Source organism: Bicyclus anynana, chromosome 1 (assembly GCF_947172395.1).
Source record: "Bicyclus anynana chromosome 1, ilBicAnyn1.1, whole genome shotgun sequence".
NCBI classification, from domain to species: Eukaryota; Metazoa; Arthropoda; class Insecta; order Lepidoptera; family Nymphalidae; genus Bicyclus; species Bicyclus anynana.
The window spans coordinates 5,631,645-5,657,981 of record NC_069083.1 but is presented as its reverse complement, the minus strand read 5'-3'; the positions used below and the strand labels follow the sequence as shown (position 1 = coordinate 5,657,981).

The following is a 26,337-nucleotide window of genomic DNA, read 5'->3' as shown; positions in this document are numbered from 1 at the left end:
TTTTTTATTTTTTATTATTACAAGTACCTTGACTACAATCTCACCTGTAGGTAAGTGATGATGCAGTATAAGATGGAAACGAACTAACTTGTTAGGAGGAGGATGAAAATCCACACTACTTTCGGTTTCTACACGACATCGTACCGGAACGCTAAATCGCTTGGCGGTACGTCTGTCAGATGTATGAGTAAAATGAACTTGTGTACTTCTTTCTAGTAAGCCCGTTTCCATTTCAGACTACATTTAGTTATTTTAACTTTAAAGAGGACTAGCGGACGCCAGCGACTTTGACCGCCTTTAGACCTCCTTAATCCGGCCCTCTTAACACTTCGTCTTAACATCAGTAAGCCGCAGTCAAGGGCTAACTTCTCAATGACTAATACAAAAACAGCTCACGATCTGTATAGTAGAGTCTTTATATTATGTGCCTATATTATTGCATAAATAATTCCACTATTTCTCCTGGGTATGATTTGTATAATTATAAGAATAAGTTAGCGTAAGTTTCTTATTGTACTTATTATTTCTGTAATACAATATGTTCTACAAATCTACAATTAAATTAAAATGCCACATAGTTCGAATAGCCGTTGGAAGTTGAGGTCTCAATATGCTGGATAGCGCAGCGTTGGTGGACCGAGGACATAAAGCGGAAGCCGCTGGATGCTAACGGCTCGAGACCATTGTGCTTGGAAGTCCATGCGAGAAGCCTATGTCCAGCAGTGGACATCCATCGGCTGATAATGATGATGATGATGAATTAAATCAGAATACCTACCATAAACAAACGTAAGTGATTCCAACAATATTGTATTACACATCTATACTACAGCCGTTTTTGATAAATACTGTTTACCAACAAACAAATTAAAAATGTGAGTACAAATCACTAGTCATTTCACACCTAGTAATAATTTAAAAAAAATTGTTCTAAAATAATGAAAATAAATTTGATAAATAAGCTTAGAACAATTAAATATGGTTAATAAATTTTGAACAACATTTTATAAAAAACCATACATAATTTAAAATAAATAAGTTATGAAATGACATACGTTTTCTACCTTCATTTTCAATTTCTTTGTTGGTTGGTAGACAGTATTCATCACGAAAGGCTGTGGTATAGATAGATCTAGTAACAAAGCTTTATCTACGTCGTCCTATGGAGTATAGACGGCTTATACTCTACTGTGTCAGTAGATGAAGACGTATGCAACAAACGGAATACGCTGCAAATGTCGTTATCATATTGCATATATGAACGTAAGTCAAAGCCGTGCACTCTGCTGAAGCACACCTTCATGAAAATGTACTCCAGTGTTCGTTAATTATTTATCGAGGACCGAGCTACGAGTACGATCCGAGATAGGTAACGATTTCTGCAACACTGTATCGCTTGTTTACTCCAATACGAGAATGTGAAAAGTGTAGTGGTATATACAGGGTGCTTGGGAGTATTTCCCATAACTCTGGGGTTTATATTCTTTACCGATAATAAATTAAAAATGTTCAAAGAATATGTGTTCTAAAATTAATATTTTCGGAGTAAATAATATTTCTTTTGTAAATAGATCTTAAAATGTTTCCCTTATACACATCTTTTTATTTATGACGTAGCCAAACTTTAAAAAATTTAAAAACAAGAATAGATAAAGGCGTGTGTTATTCATATTCGGAATATTTTGAATTTGTATGAAAGCATAAAAAGTTAATATTTTTCAGTTGAAAAAAATATTAGTTATACAGTTTGGCTCCTATAAGTGGACTCTTCAATACCTTGAAGTTATGGGAAATACTACCGAGCAACCTGTATATCACTCATGATTTTTAGATCATCGACCAAACGTGCCAGTATCATTTCTGGATCATCGCTAGAATGTTGTCTGTTGTAGAATGTATCTATACTAATATTATAAAGAGGTAAAGTTTGTAAGTTTGTAAGTTTGTAAGTTTGTAACAATTTTTTGAAATGGGGTAATCTTCGGAACTACTGGACCGATTTTAAAAATTCTTTCACCAATAGAATGCTACGTTATCGGGAAGTGCTATAGGCTATATTTTATATTTATATCATATATAACTACTGAGATATCGCGGGTTTTCTCTTACAGGTCAGACCGAAAAACTTACTTATTCGCATGCGCTGCCTCAACCATTGCGTATAACTGAAATAAATGTATGGAGGCTTTTTGAACCTTTAAAAGTTCTACAAAAAAGTCCGCGACGTCATATATCTATCTTTTATATTTTAGCAGATATAGTACTTTTAGTACTTTAATAAATTATTTAAATTTTAAACTAAGGTTTACGTCATTATTTACAGAACTAAACTTAAATCCTTATCAAAATAAATTATTTAATAATCACAAGGATATTATAGAGATAAGATTTGCCCTTTACAGTATGTTAATTAGTTATATAGTTTCGGAGATAGTACAAAATTTCTGTAAGTCGTAGAAATGCCGCTATATGACGCCCCGCGGTTTCAATTACGTGGTTCCCGTTCCCGTGTGAATATGAGGACCAAACATAGCCTATGACACTCGCAAATAATGTAGCTTTCTATTGGTAAAAGAATTTTCCAAATCGGTCCAATAGATCCAGAGATTACCCCCGACAACCACACAAACTTTACCTCTTTATAGTATTAGCATAGAAGTCGCTTGGGAAATTATATACTTTTGGTCATTGCACCACGCAAAAGGCTGGACCAATTTCACTGAGGGTAGGAATAGGATAGGGGTAGGGAAGGGGTAGGATAGAGGTAGGGTAGGGGTAATTTAGGGAAACTGTAGGGTAGGGTAGGGTAGGGTACGGATAAGGTAGGGGTAGTGTAGGGTAGGGGAAAGGTAGAGGTAGGGGAAGGATATGGAACGTATAGGGTAGGGGAGGAGTAGGATAGGGGTAGGGTAGGGTAGGGGTAGGGTACGGGTAGGGTAGGGTTAGGGTAGGGATAAGGTAGGGGTAGGGAAGGGTTAGGGTTAGCGGTAGGGTAGGAATAAGGTAGGGGTAGGGTAGGGGTAGATTAGGGGTAGGGTAGGATAGGGTATGGATAGGTTACGGGTAGGGTTAGGGTAGGGTAAGGTGGGGGGAAGGAAGGGTTAGCGTTAGCGGTAGGGTAGGAGTAAGGTAGGGGTAGGGTAGGGTAGGGTTGGGTAGGTTTACGAGCAGGATAAGGTAGAGGTAGAGAAGTTTACATCAATTTTTACGCGGACGAAGTCGCGGGCGTCCGCTAGTCCTGTATACATTTCGAATTAGTGTTCTCAGGAGTTATATTATCTCTTTCGCCTTTTTACCATCGCACTGTCGTACCAGATACAATACCAGATAGGTTTATATTCCCGTATACATGATGGTAAACCCTGAAACTGCGAAGGGTTCTACGTAATTTTGGCATGACTTGGGTCTGAAATATTATTTAAATCAATTCCACTTACGGCTTCGAAAGTGCACATGTTTTTCGTATTTGATTCGATTTTGATTAAAATCTGATTTGTAAAAAAATTGTTGCTCAATTATAATATCCTTTCCAATTAATTTAACCCTGGAGCTACGAGACATTTTTTAATAGATGAGTGGTCTGACTGTTGGCTTATGAATGAAATACTTTTTAAAAATCATAATTAATAATTATATCTTCAGAAGTACCTAACGTCAATTCAAAATTTCAACAGCATATAAGATGGGTTGAAATTTGAATCGCAATGCAAAATATCCTTTCGAAAATCCGATCAAATAACGTAATATTCCCCTTTGATACCGTGCAATTGAAACCCTAAAGTTTCACGAGCCAATCTTGTTGCTACCTACGAGATAATCGTAAAGTGAGAGGCAAAATCGATACGACTAATAAACTCATCCGATCAGGACAACAAAGGATTGTTGGATAGTGATTGAAAAGTTCCTAAAGAAACAGTTTGTTTGCGACTAATCCCTGTAGATTCAGACTAACCATTACTCGGATTGATTTTTAGCAAGGTGACTTAATATAGTTGGAAGTACATTCTGTAGAGACTCAAAAATTCTTAATTTTTTTTTTATTTAATGAATTACTTGCTGCAATTTTTTCTGACATGAGCAGTGCCCTGCCATTTCACAGCGTTTTCTGAATAAATTACCTATCCAACACTAAAACAAAATTTTAATTCAAACCATCAGTAGTTGCTGAGATTAGATTTCAAGCAAACTAAGAAACTCGTCAGCTTTATAATATTATTATGGGTTTATTAACTGACAATAACAGTGAAGAAAAACATCGTGAGGAAAACTGCACACCAGAGAATTTTCTTAATTCTCTGCGTGTGTGAAGTCTGCCAATCCGCATTGAGCCAGCGTGGTGGAGTATTGGCCTAACCACTCTCATTCTGAGAGCAGAATCGAGTTCAGCAGTGAGTCGAATATGGGTTGATAATCATGAACTGACAATGCATTCAGATGGTAACTGGCTAACTTAAAAATGGTCAATTATTTTAACTATACTCCGTAACTAATCATTGGCTGAAGCCTAACCACTTCATAAAACCTGACAAAAATGAACCTTAATGCAAATTTAAACATCAATTTTAATTCATAAAGATGGCTGAGCATAAAAGATTATTTAAAATTTGATATTTTATCACAACAACAAACTGAAAATCTATACAAACCTAGAAAAATATATATTTTTAATGATACTCTGTCATCAGCAAACAAGTCTCAAAAAGGAACATTTCATATGTAAACAAACATAAACATAAAAATCACAATCATTAAGAATTTTTTCAATGGTTAAATCCAACAACAAACATTTTTATCAGCTTAAAACAAGTTAGTACGTAGTTATTTTCAGAACAATTCCGAGTACTTTTGTTTCTTTTTCTTACATCTTTTAGAAGAGTTGGCGGTATGGAAATGCAAAGCAAATTAAATATTCATTGCTCTGTGGATGATGAATGGAAAACACAGATGAAGTAAAAATGTTAAGCGGATAAAATTCGTTCCGTCTACATAAATATGTATGTTTCAGCTCAACATAGAGACTTGTGTATAGGCGGAGTACTGCACTAACCTACTGTGAAATTCATGACGTGTGCCATCTCTTCTGACTGATTGAGGCTTCTGTGTGTGTCGAGTAAAGTACGTACGTATTTGTGTAATGTACTTATTATTAAGGAGATTGGAAATTGAATCGCGTAACTACGTTATCCTGCCTGCGTTACCTTTAGAATATAATCATCATCGTCACTAACCCTCGGCTCACTGTTATGTGGTAAGCACGAGTCTCATCTCAAAAGGCTAATAGTCAATGCGGACTGGCAGACTTCACGCACGTAGAGAATTAGGTAAACTCTTAGGTATGCAGGTTTGCAGGTTTGCAGAACAAGAGGGGTTAGGCCAATGCCTTACCCCTCTCGTTCTGAGGGGAGACTTGAGCTCAGCAGTTAGCCGAATATGGGTTGATAATGATGATAGGTCCATATGTAATTGGTCTGAGTAAAATAGTCAAGATGTCATCCGTTGTCAGTGAAATATCATGGAAATTGCAATTTGTGTGTCATCGCTATTAGAATTTAACAAAATAGTCGACAATCCGAGTTTGCACACACATCACATGTGCATTTTACTATACATTAAGGACATCTGCGTAGAGATACATTAAAAATATTAAAATTGTTGAAATAACAGATACTTTACGAGCAAATGTGTTATAAATAGGTTTAAAGTTTACCTTGTTTTAAGAGCACAATATACGAGTATATCTCGCTTTTAGAGTATTGTTATTATTATAGATTGATCAAATGTCACATTTCAGCCTTCTGAAGTGAAATTGAATATAACGTAGGATCCACCTAATTTTCGCGTTCACTGAAAATTAAAGAAGTCCTACGAGAATCCAATTTCACGGGAACGGTAATCTCATTAGAGTCGCCTGGCATTCATTAACATTTATACGATTCAGTAGGAAAACTTAGAGTTGCCTTTTCAGCGCTGTGAACTTTTGATGCACTAATCTAAATTCGGAGACGCAGGTGTTACGTTGGAGTTGTCTCGGCATAAGTAAATTTTACGCCGAAATTGAATAGTGGGTTTTAACTATATGCTAGCTATGTACTACTCGTATAACTTTTTTGCTTATTTTAATTTAAAAAATATATGTATTTAGGTAAGTTAGATTAAAACGCAAAACAGCTTGAAAGCGTTGAGAAGAGTCGCCAAAAACTCAACAACTCAATTGCTTTTTTTGTCGACTTAAAGATTTAGTCGAGTTTGTCCATTGGTAACTTACGTAAAAATATTCAGCAATAGGGTAGTTAACTCATATCAAATTTAATATAAACATTATTAATTTCGTATAATACACGGAATAAAGGACCGATATATCTATCTATTTAGTTAGAATAAGTTAAGGATTTCTTATAAAACTTAATTTTTATATTATGTAGTTTTTCCATTTTTCCAACCGTCACAAACGTCGTCCATTTTGTGACGTCACAATGTCAATAGAGGAATAAACGTCAAACTAACGCATGTCCAATTTTTGCTTCTCTCAGTTTTGTTATTTTACAGTTTAGTGTTTATGGGTTTACGTGACATCATGACTTAGCTGGTAGCGTTTTGGCTCGTATTGAAATTATGTATTCACATCTCAAAACAATGAGCCAATTTTTTTCAGTCTAGTAAAACGATAATGAACAATTTAAGTCCCTTTAAAAAAGTGTCACCTAGCTTAAAGTTGTTCACAAAAAAATTCGTATTTACATCGTCTCAACCCACTTGTTTAATATAGTGCAGAGGGGTGTCTAAAGGGGTCGCTATTGCAGCATCTTAGTCAGGTATAACAGCGCTTATTACAACTCTCATAAAAGTTTATGAAAGTTGTAGAAAATGAACATTTCCTTCAACATAGGGATCAACTCTGTATCTGAAGTGTCTGTCCAACACGAAGTAAATGTTGCAAGTACAAACATTTTTGTATTTATTTATTTACTAGCAGACGCCCGCTACTTCTTCCGCGTGGAAATCAATGTAAACTTTCAAGCCCTATTTCATAATTACATTATATTCCGTATTTTTTTTAATTCGATCAGTTTTATTATGATGTTGTAAGTACAAACATTCTTGTATTTATTTATTTATTTACTTAAGAAATTAATAACAATTTTTTTCTTCTCATGCTCGTACGCGATGAAGTAATACGCAAAGTTTCGTTAGCAGATATCAACTTTTATGTTTTTAACAAATACTTTTTACAAAAAGTATTAATATCTTCAAGTTTAATTGCATTCAAAGTATGAATAAGCGTGTTGTTTTATAATTTGTATAGAATCTCCCAAAGTTCACCGAGTCAATTAGTGATTACTTACTCGGTGATTTTCCACTAATTCCACCATCAGAATATGCCCAAGTAGAGGTAATCGGATTTTAAGAAAACAAACGCCTTTTCGGAATTCGATTAAAAAATCTTTTGTAACCAACATATAAAAGAGTTATAAATGCTCTAATCCATCTTCCTTATAAAAAGTTTTCGAAGGATTTTTATCATAATTTATTATGAGCTCCTTTATTTACTCCTTCACCAAGCAACGGCAAGTCATTGTTTTGACGGCCGGGCTGATAAAAACACGTGTTAGGCATGGTTCGCTAAAAAAATCCATTTGAGGTCCCGAAAATGCTTTGTGCTCTAACGAACCAAAGGCTTCGTGAAATGCAACACAGTTTTTCCGGTAAACAAAAATGTTGATCATCTTTCTTTGTCACGCCGTGCCGCTGTAATAAATTATCCTAATAGATTTTTAATTGCATATAAAAACTTGATGCTAAAATTTGGATTTATTATTGAATCGAAATTTAGAGTTTTTATCAAGCAAAGACTTTCATTTGAGGCTGCTACTAATTCCGACTATCTTTATTGCGAATTTCTATTTATCTATACTAATATTATAAAGCTAAACAGTTTGTTTGTTTGAACACGCTAATCTCAGGAACTACTGGCCCGATTTGAAAAATTCTTTAAGTGTTAGACAGCCCATTTATCGAATTATCCCCGTATTCTTACCGGAACGGGAACCACGCGGGTGAAACCGCGCGGCGTCAGCTAGTCATTGATAAACGTTAACTTTGTTGCAAACATTGTAACCTACTTTTTAGTGTAAGTTTGACGGTGAACAGACAAGACGTTTAAGAGCCAAAAAAAAAATTCTCATGGTATTTATTTATTAATATTTATCACCGGTATTTTTTTCAGACAATTAGTCTACAATATGTTAGTAGTTAGTTAGTATTTTTGCTATTCCATTTTTGAAATCTCCATTTCTCAATATTTTATCAACTTTCAATTTCCTTAAAGACTTGTTTTTTTCCTTCATTTGTCAATTACATTGTACATTACCTAAAAATATTCTCGAATTAAACTGAGGAATTTATCCTCAGTATGGAAATCCCAGAGTGACGAGTAACATGGATGATATATTATTATCATCAATAATACCTATTAAAAAGGTCTGAACTGTAGCGATAACTGATTATTGCAATAAGCACAAATACAGTTATGTTACACTACTTATCTGTTGAACTGCATCCGCTTTTGATAAGTAACTCACACGTATAGTCCTTACGCCCAGGAACAAAATATTGATTAATGACCTGACATGCTCAAACTTTGTGTACTTACATGTGATATTCATGGCGAATCAGATATATCATGAAACGAAGGGAAGGGAAAAATAACAAATATGCCCCTACTCGCAAAAATTGTCCGACTACGTGACCGCTTCATTTCAAAATCTATTTCAAACGGTTTTGCGCGAGGCGCGTTTGGTACCCTCGTAACTTTTATTTTAAGTTTTCGACTTTAATTACCACCATCATGACATAACTTGACGTTTCTAAGTGCTTGTAAAGTAAGCCTAATTGAAATAAATTTTTTGAATTCTATTTTGATTCTTCAAACCAATGAAACCGTATGTTGTTATTCCAAGCGACCACTATGATAATAGTACATTATGATATAAGTGCAGTAAGTTGAAAATTACAGCCGAGGCGATATTGCAAGCTCGAGCCAAAGGCGAGAGCTATAGTAAGAAACCAGAGGCTGTAATTATCAAAGCGCACGTATGTCATACGACGTTTTAGAACACATTTGCGAGGAAGTGCGCACACCAGCGTTTTTTTTTTTGACAAATACACCAAAAACAGCCAGTATTACTAATAAAGTAAATTAATATTTGTATGTTTCTGATACATATAAATGGTTGACATTTATGGTGAAAATGATTAAAATATAAGAGTTAAATGTTTTTTTATTATATTTTATCTCACAAAGTTAATTTTATTTATAAAATGTTGAGCACTTTTCTGACATAAAAACTCTTTGTCAAGATGTAAAAAAGTATCGTTCGTTATTATAAGGATGATAAAGGTTTTATATTACATTACGGCACATGTGCATTTTTCTTTACATTACGACACATATTGTGCGTAATGAGGTACATAACGATATTGAAATTGGTGAAATAAGCGATACTTTACGGGCCAATGTGTTATAAACACAATTAATGGTATAGCTTTTAAATTTAACACAATTACTGTTCCTTTAGCAATTCCCACAGTGGTATATATTCCTTTGAGAAATCGATATGTATATTCAAACTAATTGTCCAAGATACAACGAATTAATCGATTGCACTAGTTCGACCACAATCTTGGCGACCTCCTTGTCATATATATAGGAAAACTTGCTTTATAATCGACAAGTCCAGGATTAAGCTCTCCTTGTCTTGGGTTTATTAACACACTAGCCGAAGCCCCGCGGTTTCACTCGCGTAGTTCACGCTCCCGTGAGAATACGCGGATAAAATATAGCCTTTACCCTCACAAATAAAGTAGCTTTCCAATGGCAAAAGAAATTTCAAAATCAGTTCTGTAGATTCAGATATTATCCCTAATAACTGCATCATACACTTTACAGTGCTGGAATTGCGACCCCGCACTAGTAAGCGCAGTGTTGGTCGACCCCCCACCAGGTGTACTGACGACATCAAGCGAGTCGCAGGGATTCGCTGGATGCAGGAGGCTCAGTATCGTGATGTTTGGAAGTCCCTACAAAAGGCCTATGTCCTGCTGTGGACGTCCATCGGCTGATATGATGATGATGATGACACTTTACCTCTTTTTAATATTAAGTAGGTACACGAGTAGATAGGTGCATAACTGCTGAACATACTCCTTTTTGAAAGTTAGTAAAAAAGATCCAGAGCCTAGCATATATTAGTTATCTTGATGGAACAGTGATGGAACTTGCGAGTTATGCCTAGAGATATATTAAGTAGAATTACGAATTATCAAGATGTGACGTAGGGACGCGTGCGTTGTTATCAGTTAAGGCGACCAGACGACCCTCGTCTGACCTAATTAGTTATCGTCTTCTCCGTAATGCGTTTTGACTATCTCGTGCCGAACGTTAACTATGTAACTATGTTACAACCTTGACACTTTTACTAGTTTTGATATAACTGTTTTAGCCTACAGTCTCTATTTTGTTATCTATGTTTTGGACAATCAGTGGGTGATGGAGTGACATATAACTCGTGCGCGTTAGCTTGACACCTGGCTACCAAACACAAGCAAACAAACACAGTAGAAACATTCGAGCCAGGCGTCAAGTTAATCCGTAGAGCTGTACCTCCTTACTCAGAAATACGTAAGTATCAATTTCATTTAGTTAACCTCCGATCGCTAACCGATATATCCGATCCTTGGTCGCGAACTATGGGCCTTAGAAGGCTCAAAGTCACTCAGCGGGCGATGGAGCGAGCTATGCTTGGGGTTTCTCTGCGTGATCGAATCAGAAATGAGAAGATTCGCAGACGAACCAAGGTCACTGACATAGCTCAGCGAGTCGCAAAGCTAAAGTGGCAATGGGTAGGCCACATAGTTCGAAGAGCCGATGGACGTTCGAGTCCCAAGGTGCTGGAATGACTACACCGAAAAGCGCAGTGTTGGTCGACCCCCCACTAGGTGGATCGAAGACATCAAGCGGGTTGCAGGGAGCCGCTGGCGGCTCGAGGCTGTTTTGTTTGGAAGTCCATGCAAGAAGCCTATGTCCAGCAGTGGACGTCCATCAGCTGATAATGATGATGATCTCAACAACACCAACTTCCTACTTAGCGGTGAGAATTTTAACTCAGGATTCCATAGGCTAAATCCAGGATTCGAACCCAGAACCGCTTGATCCGAAACCACATAGACTAACCATTGGAATAACGAAGTACCTACTCATACAAACTTCTATATGCTCCAACGAATTTACCTGCAACAAAACAATGTTACCCAATTAATTACAAGCGGTAATATATTAACGGGTCAATTTGCTGTATTTCAATGCCAAATAGGGCAATAGTTGTGTGCGGCCAGTTAGACCGCAAACCCGCAAAATAGGCAAGTATGTTCGTGTACGCGTATGTAGGGTATGGCTATAGGAAATTTTTAGCATTACGAGCTTCAGCCGGGTCTCTCTGAGGCCATTACTCACGTGGCAAACACCCACCTCACCGTTTGCGGGTAGCTTTCACTAATTTATGGGCCTTAAGTGCCTCAAACGGGAAACACGCTCCGGTCAAAGGCCAGAATCGTCCACCTTACATCAAACCCCCGATGCGTGCCTGACCCTAAATTAGTCAAGACTTATGAGTTGTGTTGTCTATTCATATCCTCTAGGGTGTGTAGGTAAATTTAGTCTATGATTGTTTATGTTAGATATCTATATAAAATATATGTCAGGTTTACGCTTGATGGCTGTGAGTTTTAAGTAGGTACGTAGGTATGTGTCAAGACAATTTTCATATTTTAAAGCAGTGACATTAAATACTGTTTGATGTGTTACCAGCGCATGAAAAATGAGGCAAAAGAGAAAAATACACAACCCAATGTGAGTTGTGGTCAACAACGAACGTTATTTAAACAAATAATACCTAAATATCGTCTAAAATGTCGAGTTGTGTGTTCAGGAAGTGTAAAAACTATACATACATAAATATATAACCTTATCTATATATATAAAATACTATTTGACACATTTATGTACACATCAATACACTAGGTACACTGTTTAGCTAATAACTTTACCGCGACGTCACTAGAGTTTTGCAAAACAAATGAATTGGCAACAAATGAGGGTGAAGAAGTATTAAAAATTTAATTACAGCTACCAAAAAAGAAAATACCCTCTCACTGATAGTAACAGATTTTCGACAAAGCCTTTAAATTAAAATCGCACCAGAAAAAACTGATGAGCCAGTATTCAATTTTCCAATTTAGCTTCGGCGTGTATTGATTGGATTGCGCCCAAAACCGCGAGGATTAATAGAGGACACGCCGAATCCGTGACAAGTTACTTTATTTCCTAAATGTGACACGCTCCAACTCATATACACCGGTAACATCGGTTAATCGGGTGAATTATTTACATTTCTGACCTTCATGCCTGTACCTATCTAAATCATTATCAGCCGATGGACGTCCACTGCTGGAATAACCGTGTGTAGACTTCCAAACATCAAAATCTCAGGCCGCCAGTGTCCAGCGGCTCCCTGCAACTCGCTTGATGTCCTTAATTCACATAGTGGGGAGGTTGACCAACACTGGGCACTGCGGGATCGCCATTCCAGCACTTTTTCCAGCTCTTCAAACTATGGTGCCCTACCCATTGCTACTTCAACTTAGCGACTCGCTGAGATATGTCGGTGACTTTGGTTCGTCTGCGGATATCCTCATTTCTGTTTCTATCTTCGCAGAGAAAGTTCAAAAATAGCTTGCTCCATCGCCTGCTGACTCTAAGCTTTCTGTCTGTTCGCGAAAAATTATGGAACTATTGATAGAGATTGTTTGCATTGGACTACAATCATATCTGATTGAAAGCAATGATGAGATCTAAGTTAGGACGCGCTTGCCAAGAAATTTTAGATTATTATTATTAACATTACTATAGGTGGCAGGAAAGACAGAAAGTCATTTCACACTCTACGATTACTTGATCAGATTATAAAAGGAAAAGCAAAAAACTTAATCGTTGGGTTTTGCCCTTTGGCACGCCCTTTAAACCGATCAGTAGGTAGCATATAGGTTCAATGTTATTTTTTTTAATATAGCTCGGTGGAAATCGGTTTGCTTGTACTCTTCGCCGCTGGTAATGGATAAAAAATGTTTTAACGGTACTTTACGTTCGCGATGTTGTAATACGAGTATGTTTAATGATATGCGAATCATTTCAGGTATTTCATGAAATTGTTGGATGAAATATGCATAGGTATTCATTCCAAATTCTTTCCTCTCATTCGTCAATATATTTGAATATTCGTGTTCGTGACACTTGAAGTTGATTAAAAAAGAAATATGTGAAAAAAATCTGTAGAAACGGTACTAAAATATAATTATTTCGAAATCATCTAATGTGGTAGTTTTGCAATAAAAAAAAGAATAAGATGTAATTTGAGTTATCAGTCATTAACTGATCGGGTTTATTTATGGTCTATGTAGTTTATACATTTACTAAAATATGATACTACGAGTAGGTAATGATATGTAGGTACGAGTCAGTACTCATAGATAATGTTGCAATGCTCTATCTGCCGCTTTTTAGCTGCTGCAGTTGTTGCAAAAGAGTTGAGAGAAAGACAAAAGTCGACTAATTTGACGCCCGTGTGGCGCAGTGGGCAGTTATCCTGCTTTATGCATACACGGCCGTGGGTTCGATTTGTACAAATGGAAAATATTTTTGTGATGAGCATGTATGTTATCGAGTGTCTAGGTTTATTTGTACTTAATATAAGTATTCATATGTTATTTATAAATATATTTGACAAAATCCGCTATCTTAGTACCACAGATAACACAGGGCATACGCTTACTTTGGGGCTAAATAGTGATGTGTGTGTAAGTATATCGAAAATATCTATTCGCTGCGAATGGACTAGAGAAGTATTTCGACATTTAGTTTTGTCTGTCTCTTGACTTGAGATATGACGTGGTGCGCTTTACCATTAAAAATTATAATAATCCTCCGTACTCCATAAATCGCTTATCTTCTATATTATTATTATTATTAATATTATAAAGAGGTAAAGTTTGTAAGTTTGTAAGTTTGTCACATTTTTTAAATGGGGTAATCTTCGGAACTACTGGTCCGATCTTAAAAATTCTTTCACCAATAGAATGCTACATTATCGGGGAGTGCTATAGGCTATATTTTATATTGGTATCATATATATTAGCCGAGTTATCACAGTTTTTGTCATACAGGTCGGACTGAAAATCCTCTTAAACAGACTTATTCGCATGCGCTGCCTTAACTATTGTGTAAAATTAAAATTAATGTATGGAGACTCTATGTATCTTTGAAAGTTCTACAAAAAAGTTCGCGACACCATATATCTATCTTCTATATATTAGCAGATATAGTACCTTTTGTGTTTTAAAAATTATTAATTTTATATACTTAGGTTTACGTCATTATTTATACAACTAAACTTTAATCCTTATTAAAATAAATTATTTAATAATCACAAGGATATTATGGAGATAAGATTTGCCATTTACAGTATGTTAATTACTTAAATAGTTTCGGAGATAATACAAAATTTCTAAAAGACGCAGAAATTCCGCTATATGACGCCCGGCGCTTTCATTTACGTAGTTCCCGTTCCCGTGTGAATATGGGGATCAAACATAGCCTATGACACTCGCAAATAACGTAGCTTTCTATTGATAAAACAATTTTCCAAATCGGGCCACTAGATCCAGAGATTACCTCCTACAACCACACAAACTTTACCTCTTTATATTATTAGCATAGAAGTCTCTATTTCTCTTGGTCATACCACCACTCTCGAAGAACTTTACTGATTTTGCTAAGGGTAGGAGTAAGATAGAGAAGTTACAGGGTAGGGTAGGGTACGGGTAGGGAAGCGTAGGGGTAGGGTAGGTTTAGGGCCGGGTTTAGGGTAGTGGTAGGGTAGGGGTAGAGGTAGGGTAGTGGTAGGGTAGAGGTACGGGTAGGATAGGGAAGTGGTAGGGTAAGGGTAGGATAGGCGTGAGATAGGGGTACGGGTGGGATAGGGGTAGGAAAGGGATAGGGTACGGGGAGGGTAGGGGTAGGATGGGGGTAGGGTGTAGGTAAGGTAGGGGTAGGTTTGGGGTAGGGGTAGGGTAGATGTAGGGGTTGGGTAGGGTAGGGTTGGGGTAGTGGTAGGGTAGGGGTAGGATAGGGTAGGGGTAGTAGTAAAGTTGACATCGAAATTTACGCGGACGAAGTCGCGGGCGTCCGCTAGTAAAACATAAAATTAATATACAATAACCACAGTACAGTGTGCACAAAAATTGATGAAATATTTGTTCAAGAATTTATTGCTTAATCAGCGTAAAATCCTCATCGACACGCTATCATGTGGTCAATTGTGGGATTGTATAAACAAATTGATTTTACAGATGACGCAGAATTGTATCGCCATATGAGAATGATGCTAAAGGCAACGTAATGATACAGAATAAATATTTAGTACTGGCGGACCAATTCTGTCAATAAAATTTTAAATTGAGATTGAGAGAGAGCACGTAATAGACCAAACCTTAGAGACCAGAGAAATATTAAACACTGCTAGATGTGTTCGTCGTCGTCGTCATCAACCCATATTCGGCTCACTGCTGAGCTCGAGTCTCCTCTCAGAATGAGAGGGGTTAGGCCAATAGTCCACCACGCTGGCCCAATGCGGATTGGCAGACTTCACACACGCAAAGAATGAAGATAATTCTCTGGTATGCAGGTTTCCTCACGATGTTTTCCTTCACCGATTGAGACACGTGATATTTAATTTCTTAAAATGCACACAACTGAAAAGTTGGAGGTGCATGCCCGGGACCGGATTCGAACCCACACCCTCCGGAATCGGAGGCAGAGATCATATCCACTAGGCTATCACTGCTCTTAGATGTGTTACTAGTGTTTAAAAAATGAGGCGCTTAAAAGAGGAAATTTATACACAACTCAATGTTAGTTGTGGTCAACAAACGGACGTTATTTAAACAAATAATACCTAAATATCGTCTACAACGTCGAGTTGTGTGTTCAGGAAGTGTAAAAACTATATATACATAAATATATAATGGAATTAAAGATAAAATTGTGCATGTGTGCGCTCAGTGTTGTAGCCTATTATTCGGATCACTTTTTGCGGTGATTTTGTAGGGACGCAACCGATCTATAGTATAAAATTATCAATGACTAGACCTTCATTATAAAAGAAGTTGTAAACGCATTATTATATGTTAAATCGCAGACAAAGTCGAGGGCGTCCGCTATTTGTCTGTAAAAACCCAACAAGCAAAGGAAGATCAGAAATACAAATAAATTATTCAAAAACCTCGGGAAGTGAATCTAATTAAAATAAATTATTTCAGTTTCATTAACATTAATAATTGACGTTTTATAAAAATCAAACGGACTGTTTCAGAAAAAAAAATCTCCACGAAACACTCTTTTGAATATCTCCGCATTTGCTTTTATTTCCCTTACGAATATTTAAACTTGTTTCGACAACAGATGTTAAAAGGAAAATGTTAGCACTATTTGCATGTTTTTCCTACCCCGGAGACATTCATAGGAAAACATTTTAAAGAATTGCAGATTCACTCCTTTATTCCACAGCTGCGCCCGCATCTAAAATGCATCACCGATGGCGTCGAATACTGCTTGCTTATTTTTTACAATTCTCGTTCACTTGGATAAATCTTGACTCTCTCTAAGAATATTCTACTATAACATAACATACATTTAGAAGACTTAGAACTGGATTTAAACCAAGCCCACCGACCGAGCGTATATGTTATCCAAACCCCTACCCTACCCCTACCACCGACCGAGCTTATGAGTTATCCAAACCCCTACCCTACCCCTACCACGTGACGGAAGCTTAAAATTGGAGTAACTTCTCCCGTTTCCCAACATTTTCCTTCACTACTCTGATCGTAGCATAATGAAAAGTACACTTTAACCTGCGCAGGAGTATGAAGAATAATTGTAAAAAGTTTCGTTAAAATCCGCCGAGTAGTTTTTGTTTCTATAACGAACATACAGACAGACAGACAGAAAGACAGACAGACAAAAATTTTACTGATTGCATTTTTGATATCAGTATGGCCGAAGTGCATAACTTTTTAACAAAAATAAAACATTTTATGTTTTCATGCAAAGTAATTCAAATAATTCCGACTATCCATTTAACAGACGCATTTTAAAATACGTAATCGTAGTGGTAAAACTGTCGATATCGACGAGATATTGCAACTGGCACTCTGTACTTCACTAGTAAGCTATTTCGTGATATTTATTAATGAATAAGTTTGGCTAGGTCATAATATAAAGATGCGTTATAAGGGACACAATATAAGATCTATTTACAAAAGAAATATTTTTTACTCCGAAAATATTTACTATACATTTTAGAACAGTCATGTTCCTTAGACATTTTTTAATTAATTTTTTTTTTAAACATTATAACCCTAGAGTTATGGAAAATACTCTCGAGCAACCTGTATAAATCCTACTAGTATTATAAACGCGAAAGTTTGTATGGATGTTTGGATGTATGTTTGGTTGTTTGTTACTCTTTGTTACTCTTTGATGTTTGTTACTGAAGCGATTTGGCTAAAATTTGGAATGGAAATGGATTTTACTCTGGATTAACACATAGGCTACTTTTTATCCCGAAAAAATCCATGGTTTCCCGAGATTTGCGAAAACTGATATTATTGATGATTTTAATGATATGAATATTTATTACTCTTTCACGCCTCGACTACTTAACCGAATTAGCTGAAATATGGTATTGAGATATATTAAGACATAGGCTACTTTTTATCCCGGAAAAATCCATGGTTCCCGAGGGATTTGTGAAAAACTAAATTCCACGCGGACGAGGTCGCGGGCGTCCGCTAGTATGTAATAAACGTTTACTGAGATATAGTTTAATAACAACATCTAAGTAACTATCAAGGTGTGACCGTTTAGATAGCTGTCTACGCTTGTATTGATGAGAATTGTTTCAGGACCGCTATCTGGTGAATTTATGCCGGAAACAATTTCAGTGGCCCGACACTGGGGCGGCCGCCTTGACACCCTATATCCGGAAACTTGCAGGTTGCGAGACAGCGCTAAATCTCGTGGGAAAGAGCAGCGGCGGGCTATAGACGGGAAATTATCTGTCGACCTATGTCACTAGCGTTACACATAGCAATGGTGGATAAGTGTTTTTACTTAGCTTACTTTTTCGTATTATTATTTTATTTTAGTTTTGTCTAAACTAACATTATAAAAAGGTTCAGTAGATTTGATTTTTCGTTTATTTATTTTTTACGATTTAAAATAACAGCTACTAGACCGGTTTTAAAAACATTTAATCCTTAGACCTAACAACACACAGACCCGCAACTCTGTGGCGAAGCGTTTCCTGTAGAGGCCCTGTATCATTATTAGTTGATAGGCCCAAATACAGGGTAAAATTTCTCACTTAACAAACAAAAATGTTTGCCTAAAATCTTTCCATTTTTTTTAATTTTATAGACAGCTTTTTTATACGTTTTTTTATTTCAGGAAGAACCAGATTCAGTGAGATTGTGAATTATACTTTACTAACTTTTGCTTTTACACGTAAAGAGCCCCTGTAGTCAGTCGTATCATTGATAAGGCTTATAACGTTAGAACAACGTAAGCAGCATACGCCCTTGCCTCAACACTTATAATTTTTTACTCCAAATATAAGCCACTTCTGTGACTATCTGTGCGTAAGAACTAAGCTATAACCGTAACCGACATGCACATAAGCGTACTTATCGTCGCGTAGCGATGCGTCAAGGGCTTCCATTTCGGGGCACATAAAACGGCTTGCGAATCCTGTGACACTATCTATGTATTATAAATCTATAATTTAATCATATATAAACTAATGTCTACCGAGTAACATATATTATATCCCCGTAATTCCACGGCTACAAAGACTTCGCGTGTGAAACATTGAAAATATTAATGAAACGAGTTTATAGGTAAATCGGTATACTCATAAACCAGAATTAAACCCTACATGCGACCCGTTCATTTTTATTTATCCCGCACCTGCATAAAATTCGAGTATGTGGCGTAGTGCAAAACGTGTGTATGAAAATTCCAGATAACGGCTGTCCACGGCTGGCTCCTTGCCAGCACACGGGACCACGGTCGCGGCACGTACAATTCTTACATGTAGCCCTTATCACGATAGTACTAGAGATTAATACAATACTTGGGGTGCGGTTTTCATGAAGGTTAAAGCTGCTGATTTTTTTTTATTCTTTACCAGTTAGCCTTTGACTACAATCTCACCTGATGGTAGGCGTAAGGAGGAGGACGAAAATCCAATCAAAATCAAATCGTACTGGAACGCTTCATCGCTTGGCGGTACGTCTTTGTCGGTTGGGTGGTAAGTTTACACTTTTTGAGGGCGACAAGCCGATATCACCGATTTATGTCCGTTAAGTTATGTATTTAGATTACATTCACCCATTTACATTACATTCACATTTATGTTACAAATAAAATAGTGAATTCTTAGTCCTTGATAACTAACCTTTCCCAGTATGGTAATTACTAGGCAAAGTAATACATGCATAAATACATAAGTAAATTACATGAGGTCTATGTCATTCAGTAGACGTCCATTGGCAGATAATAATTCAGGCACGTTGATCTTCATTCTTATTACTTATTTATTTATTTAGCATCCATGCACTTACAGACTAATACAAGAGCTAGCATGCATGTCACTTAACCGACTTCAAAGATGTATTTCAATTATTTTGATTTTAACACAAAATTACTAAACCGCTTTTCATGAAAAAATTTCAAAATTAGTTAATAAATGACGAAGTTATGAGGTAACAAACATTTAAAAAAAACATATGCGTTGAAATGAGAACCTCCTCCTTTTTTGAAGTCGGTTACACGGCATTATCGTAGCTGTACGTTGACTTGTCTTTCGCCGTAATTTATTATTACTTTCACAAAAAACGCGAGCGCCAGTAAATAAGCGGTTAAATAAAGTGCCGCCGTAACAGCGACGCATCGTAATGAGTTAACAATATTGGCGAAAAGTTCGTAAAATTTACGAAGCGGTTATTCGTCGAGACGTAAACAGGCTGTGAACAATAAAAATTTAACAACGAACCCATTCGGTATACGAAATGGTTCAACACTAAACGTGTACAAATTATCTTTCAAATGACTGCCATTATAAGTGAACTTACTTTTATAGTTTTTAACCGAATCCTAGAAACGAATAGGGTTATAATATGTCCTTTTTTATATATGTATATATTTCATCACTATACTAAATTTTTAAGCTCTAATTTGCTTGAAAATCTAAATAATTTCACATTCAAAATTATCAATAAAATACAGATTTTAAGTTTAATAACACGACTTTATACAGAATGTAAAGTCGAAAATCTTGAAAAGGACTTGTCAATTGCAAAACGCTTAGCAAAATGATTGATACCCAAAACTCTGAATCGAATGTAAAAACCATATTATTCAACTCAGCCTCGATGTCTGGAAGTTAAAGCTTTCTTAATATTTTCAACGCCAGCTTCGCGCTGCCAAGACCCTAGTAGACAATAAGTTTCGATCGAAGTTCAACGGTTCTTTAGCCAAAATAATAAATCTTGCTCGCGGCGTGAGAACAATAACTTTTATACAACGCTTTGTCGGCAAACAGAAGCTAAGCGACTGACAACTATTAATTAAAACTATAGCGAATCGTTTCTCTTGGAAAATATAGAAAAAAAATTTATTCGTATCTTAGGTATTTTTAGTGAGTGTTATGAAAAATCGTTAAATCGTGAAAAGTTAACCAAGATTAATCTTAAAGTAAATTTAAGCAACGACCGATGGTACGAGCTATGCTAGGAGTATCTTTGCGTGATTGCGCGAATCAGAAATGAGGAAATCCACAGAACAACTAAAGTCACCGGCATAGCTCAACGTGTTGCGAACCTGAAATGGCAATGGGCACATAGTTAGAAGAGCCAAAGGCCGTTGGGGTCCCAAGGTGCTGGAATGGCAGCCCCGCACCAGAAAGCGCAGTGTTGGTCGACCCCCCACCAGGTGGACTGACGATATCAAGTGAGTCGCTGGTATTCGCTGGATGCAGGCGGCTCAGTATCGTGATGTTTGGAAGTCCCTACAAAAGGCCTATATTTTCAGTGAATGGGATGTAAGCTAACTATCCGTATATTTACTTCTCTACGCGTTGGACATATGAGTATGCAATGATTATTTTACAGTATAGATATGTTACGTGCCTACAAAATCACCTCAATCCGAATATTGCGGCTCCCATGAGCGCACACATGCACGATTTTGTGTTTACTTACATTATATATTTATGTATATATAGTTTTGACTCTTCCTAAACACACAACTCGACATTGTAGACAATATTTAGGTATTCTGTGTTTAAATAACTTTCGTTGTTTAATAAGCGACTAAATAAAATTAAGACAATTATGCACATTTGTCCGCCTCAGTTTTGATGCGCTAGTGTCCTATCTCTAGTATAAAATAACATTGTTCTCTACCACAGAACAGACAACGCTAAAAGGTAACGCTTTTAGCAATAGAAGTAGCAAGTGGGCGTAGCCCGCGTACACCCGGGTGTGCGGAACAACGCAAGCGTGTCCGCGCATGTACTAGCAGTCTTGTTTTGTTCTGTGACAAAATGAATAAATAATATTCATCTCTAAAGTAAGGGTGACATATTTCATTTTTCACTAAATATTAAACGGCCACGCCCCTGGGTACGCTGGTTTCAATACAAAGAATTGACACTTTATAAATCTAGTTACCTCTTATATCTGTGTTCTCTACGCATTGGACATATGCATACGTCAATCACCTGACTGGCAAGCGTTGAATTGGAATCCACAAGTCCATAGAACTAATCTATATGGGACGGCGCAAAAACGCGTAACCTTTCGCCTGTGAGCAAAATTAAATTCTTAAGGCCTAAAATATATCGACTAGGGAATAGTGAATGACCGCCCTTTACCCCAAAGGCACATTGTAGGATTTAATGAAATTCTTAATTGAATAATGGAAAGATAATATTGATGAATATTGATGAAAACTACTCGTAGCTTTGTTTCCCCCTGCTTGTGCTTTCTTATTGGTGTAGACTTTATAAATACTAGGTACCTACTTTTTTAGGTTTAAAAAAAATTAAAATTTTTGGTTAAAAATTGGTAAGGTATTTTGTTCCCGTGATGAAGTTTTGTATAGGTACCCATTGTAACTATACAAAAATTTCAGAACGCGTCTCATATAAGATAGAATAATCTTTATTATTTCATTAAGAGAACAAGTTATCCGAAAAAACTAATTAGATATCTAAAAAAAATCTAATTCCACGCCTAAAAAGTAGCGGTAGTTATTACTTATCTATTTTCACTTCATTATAAGTATACCATCAGAAAAAAAAAATTAAATATAGATATTATGAAGATAGCAGGATACAAAAGTGTCCTTAACGCTTAATTATTATTATTACTAGCGGTCGCCCGCGACTTCGTCTGCGTGAAATTTAGTTTTTTACAAATCCCTCGGGAACCATGGCTTTTTCTGGGATTAAAAGCAGCCCATGTGCGAAATCTATTTCCATTCCAAATTTCAGCCAAATCGGTTTAATAGTTGCGGCGGTAAAGAGTAACAAACATCCAGACATCCATGCAAACTTTCGCGTTTATAATATTAGTAGGATTAGCGTCTTCCTCTAGGTAAGCAAGGCTTAGTTATTGAGTAATAACTGTTCGAAAAATTTAAAGATATTCTTTGAACATAGATAATGAGTATAACTTTTGCTAACATTCTTACTTAATATCATAACGAACGTTTAGTCAATTTGTTACTGTATTTATTAAATTAACTTCCATTGCGACTTGGGGCTCAACGTCACTGCACTTGAATATAAATTTCGCCTAATACCTTAAGCTAGCTACACTAGTTTAGATAAATTTACGTCCTGACCTATTTATCAAGGAGCAAGACATCGCGGTCGACGCAAGAAGAGGGGGCACTTTGTCCCAGAAACCGCTAAGATCAACTAAACTACTTACAAATATAAGTCAAGCATAAGCAGGCAAATAACTTACACTTACTCGACGAATTTAATTTTACTCGCAACAACTTTGACTTAGCTATTGAGCGTTGTGGAAATACCTCCTGAGAGATGCGAGGTTGGAGTAAAATAAAAATATATCAAAGGAGATAGTCCATTTCAGGTCCACTTTTGTACTCCGTATCATTAAAATTTTAAAAATACGAGGAATTTATTAAAATCTACATAAGTGAATAAATCTAACAAAATAAAAAGAAATAAATAAAATTAAAACCAAAGTTTTTGAGTTATTTTAAAGATGGCGCCCTAAAGCAACTATGGCATGACAATTGACAGAAAACGTCAAATCGACTACTGCATTGAAGACGCCATCAATCCGCCATTGTTATCCTTAATAGTGTTGCATTTCTTGGGAGAGAAATTCTTATTTCGAAATAATAAATAAGTAAATTCGTAGATTTGTATAATCAAAAATAGTTAAAAATGAATTTTAAATAGGAATAAAATTATAGATGACTTCATCGCCCAAAAAAAAAAGTTGATGGAGTAAATGGAAAACCATCACCATTGTAAAGTTATGCTAGGACCAACGATATTTTATACTATAGACATGCTGCATACATACAAAATTACCGCAAAAAGTGAGCCGAATTTAGCTACTCTGCTATGCGCACACATGTAGGTACAATTTTGTGTTTAATTCCATTATATATTCATGTATATACTGTTTTTAAAGTTCCTAAACATACAACTCGACATTGTATAGGTATGTATATTTTTAAATATTATTTGTTCAAATAATTTTCGTTGTTTACTATGCGACTCAATGAAATGCGGTCAATTAGACGCTTTTATTCGCCTCAGTTTTGACGCATTAGTGACATATTCCTATTAGAAAATCTTTGGCAAGGACCACAAGATTCTGTAGATACATATTGTGCCCGATAACAAGAAACCAAAGCTTCGTGTGCATGCGTTTCACCGGCAATCGTACCCTTAACTCATAGAACCGAAACCCAGCTTTCATTGCTTTGCGTTAGAAATAAGCATGGCGGTAGTCCTCCTCCGGACACGCTTACTTTGAAATACCTCTACTTTCAACATATATTTTAAAAAGAGAAATAAAAATAGAATCGAAGTACTATTTTACGTCTATCGGGAACGCAAGTGTAGGATGAAAACGTTTCAAGAAACATAAGAAGGCACTCCAAACGTAAGTGTGTTTTACCTACACACTTCCTTAAAGCTGCCAATGTTACGACCGTTCGCACGTTCGACGCAAAATATACCACATAAAACAAGACACACTAAAAATGTTATAAAAATTTATATGGAATACAAGGAAAAGAGGTTGATTTTTTTTATAGAATTATTTAACGGTTTAAGTAGATAGCTCATCTGATAATATAAATCTACCATCGCATTTAGATGGAAAACCATCAATAATAATAAAAAAATACAACCGACTTCAAAACCTAAAAACGTACCCACTAAACTAAAAAGCGAAAAATAATGTTATCGCCGCTTTCCAACGACTTGCGGTACGGACCGCTTCAGTGTGCTCGTGGCGTTCGAGCCGTCCACATCTCTTGTTGTGTAATTCTTTATGGGTTACTTGGGATAGGCGGGGAGAGTGACTTGAGTGGAAAAGGGGAGTGTTTGATATCAGTAAAAGGCGCCTTTAACCCTACATACATCGCTCACAAGTGCGTGACTCCACTCATGGTCATTCTCTGCCATTCTAGGGACTTATTTTGGTTACAGTTTGATTTGTTAATTAAGTTATCCGGACAAGTGTTGTGAATCATAACCTTTGTCCGACATTAGTTTCCTTATATTTGTAGTCACTTTGAGTCCTATAATAATAACATCATAATATTATTATGTTCTACCTGCTGATCAGTTTGAAGGCAGTGCTAAGCCGCTGTCGTATTTATTGAAGCATTTTCTGAAAGAACCACGTTTCAATATTCATGGCTTGAATTAATACATCATCGGACTAGGTGAATATGGTGGGGAGTATGATACACATGGGGAGTATACCCTATAAAACAAAAAAAAAAATATTGGTTCAGGCGTCTTCGAGTAATCGATGTAGGTACATAAAAAAAACATAGCGGTCAAATTGAGAAGAGAACCTCCTCCTTTTTGAAGTCGGTTAAAAGAGCATCGCTTCATTAAGCATACAGAGAACATACATACATTGACACTGGTACTTTGTACCATACTGTGTCGATCACACTGAAAAGCAGCAGAAGCGAAGAAGCAGGTCTTTTAAGCATTATGTGCCTGAAATTACATTGGCAACCGCCAGAACCTTAGATCAGAACACAGCAATGATGCTTAGCGGCAGAAACAATAAGCAGTGCTTCCACGGAAGAGAGAACATTCTTTATTACTAGTAAACTGATCCCTCAAAGGTCGGCAATCTATCCGCAGTGCGTCTGGGGTTGCAAGTGTACATGTTTTTTTTTTAATTTTATTAAATATTCATTCGTGTTGATTGATTGTAAGCCAAAAATGATCCAAACCGATGCAACAAATTCCTCCTAAGAGTGTTTGATATAACATAACCAGCATATCGGTTAGAAGTCTTGGATGACAGCCAACTGTACGACCATTATCTAGTACTTTCATACATACCCACGTTTCGCTCTCTACCATCCATTCTATTCAATCAGGTGTGGCTGTAAGGTGAATGAAAATGTTGGCATAAACAAATTGAATTGTTACTTTGTAATGCATATTTTGTTCTGAATACAAAATTTGTACTACAAAATATGATTTAAGTTATCTCGAAGCAAAATTTCTTAAATGTTATTCATATTAACTTGCATTTTTGTATCTAACAAATTTATTTATTTATCTAGGGCAGGTTTCATCACATTTGTCAGTCAAGTTTTGTCTTTGTCTTATATACGACTTATTTAAGTAAGTAAAATTGAATTGTCTGTCTCTGATGTACTGCCAGATAACTGTATTTTATCAAATTTATAGTTATTTACACGAAACCAAAGCAAAAACAAGCATTTTTTTTAAATTTTGTTTATTTGTCTGTCTTTATGCTTGTCTCGGCTAATATATATGGAACTATATATGGGAATTTTTATGGGACTGTCATTGGAAGATAGAGGAGGTTTTTGACGACCTCCGTGGCGCAGTGGTA

At 36.3% G+C, this 26,337-nt stretch overlaps 1 protein-coding gene across 6 annotated transcripts in view; it reads right to left on the bottom strand.

Annotated features, from left to right (window-relative positions):
* LOC112057725 (low-density lipoprotein receptor) overlaps positions 1 to 26,337 on the bottom strand; it is a 313,316-nt gene that overhangs the window by 120,855 nt on the left and 166,124 nt on the right. The gene's annotated exons all lie outside the window — the stretch shown is intronic.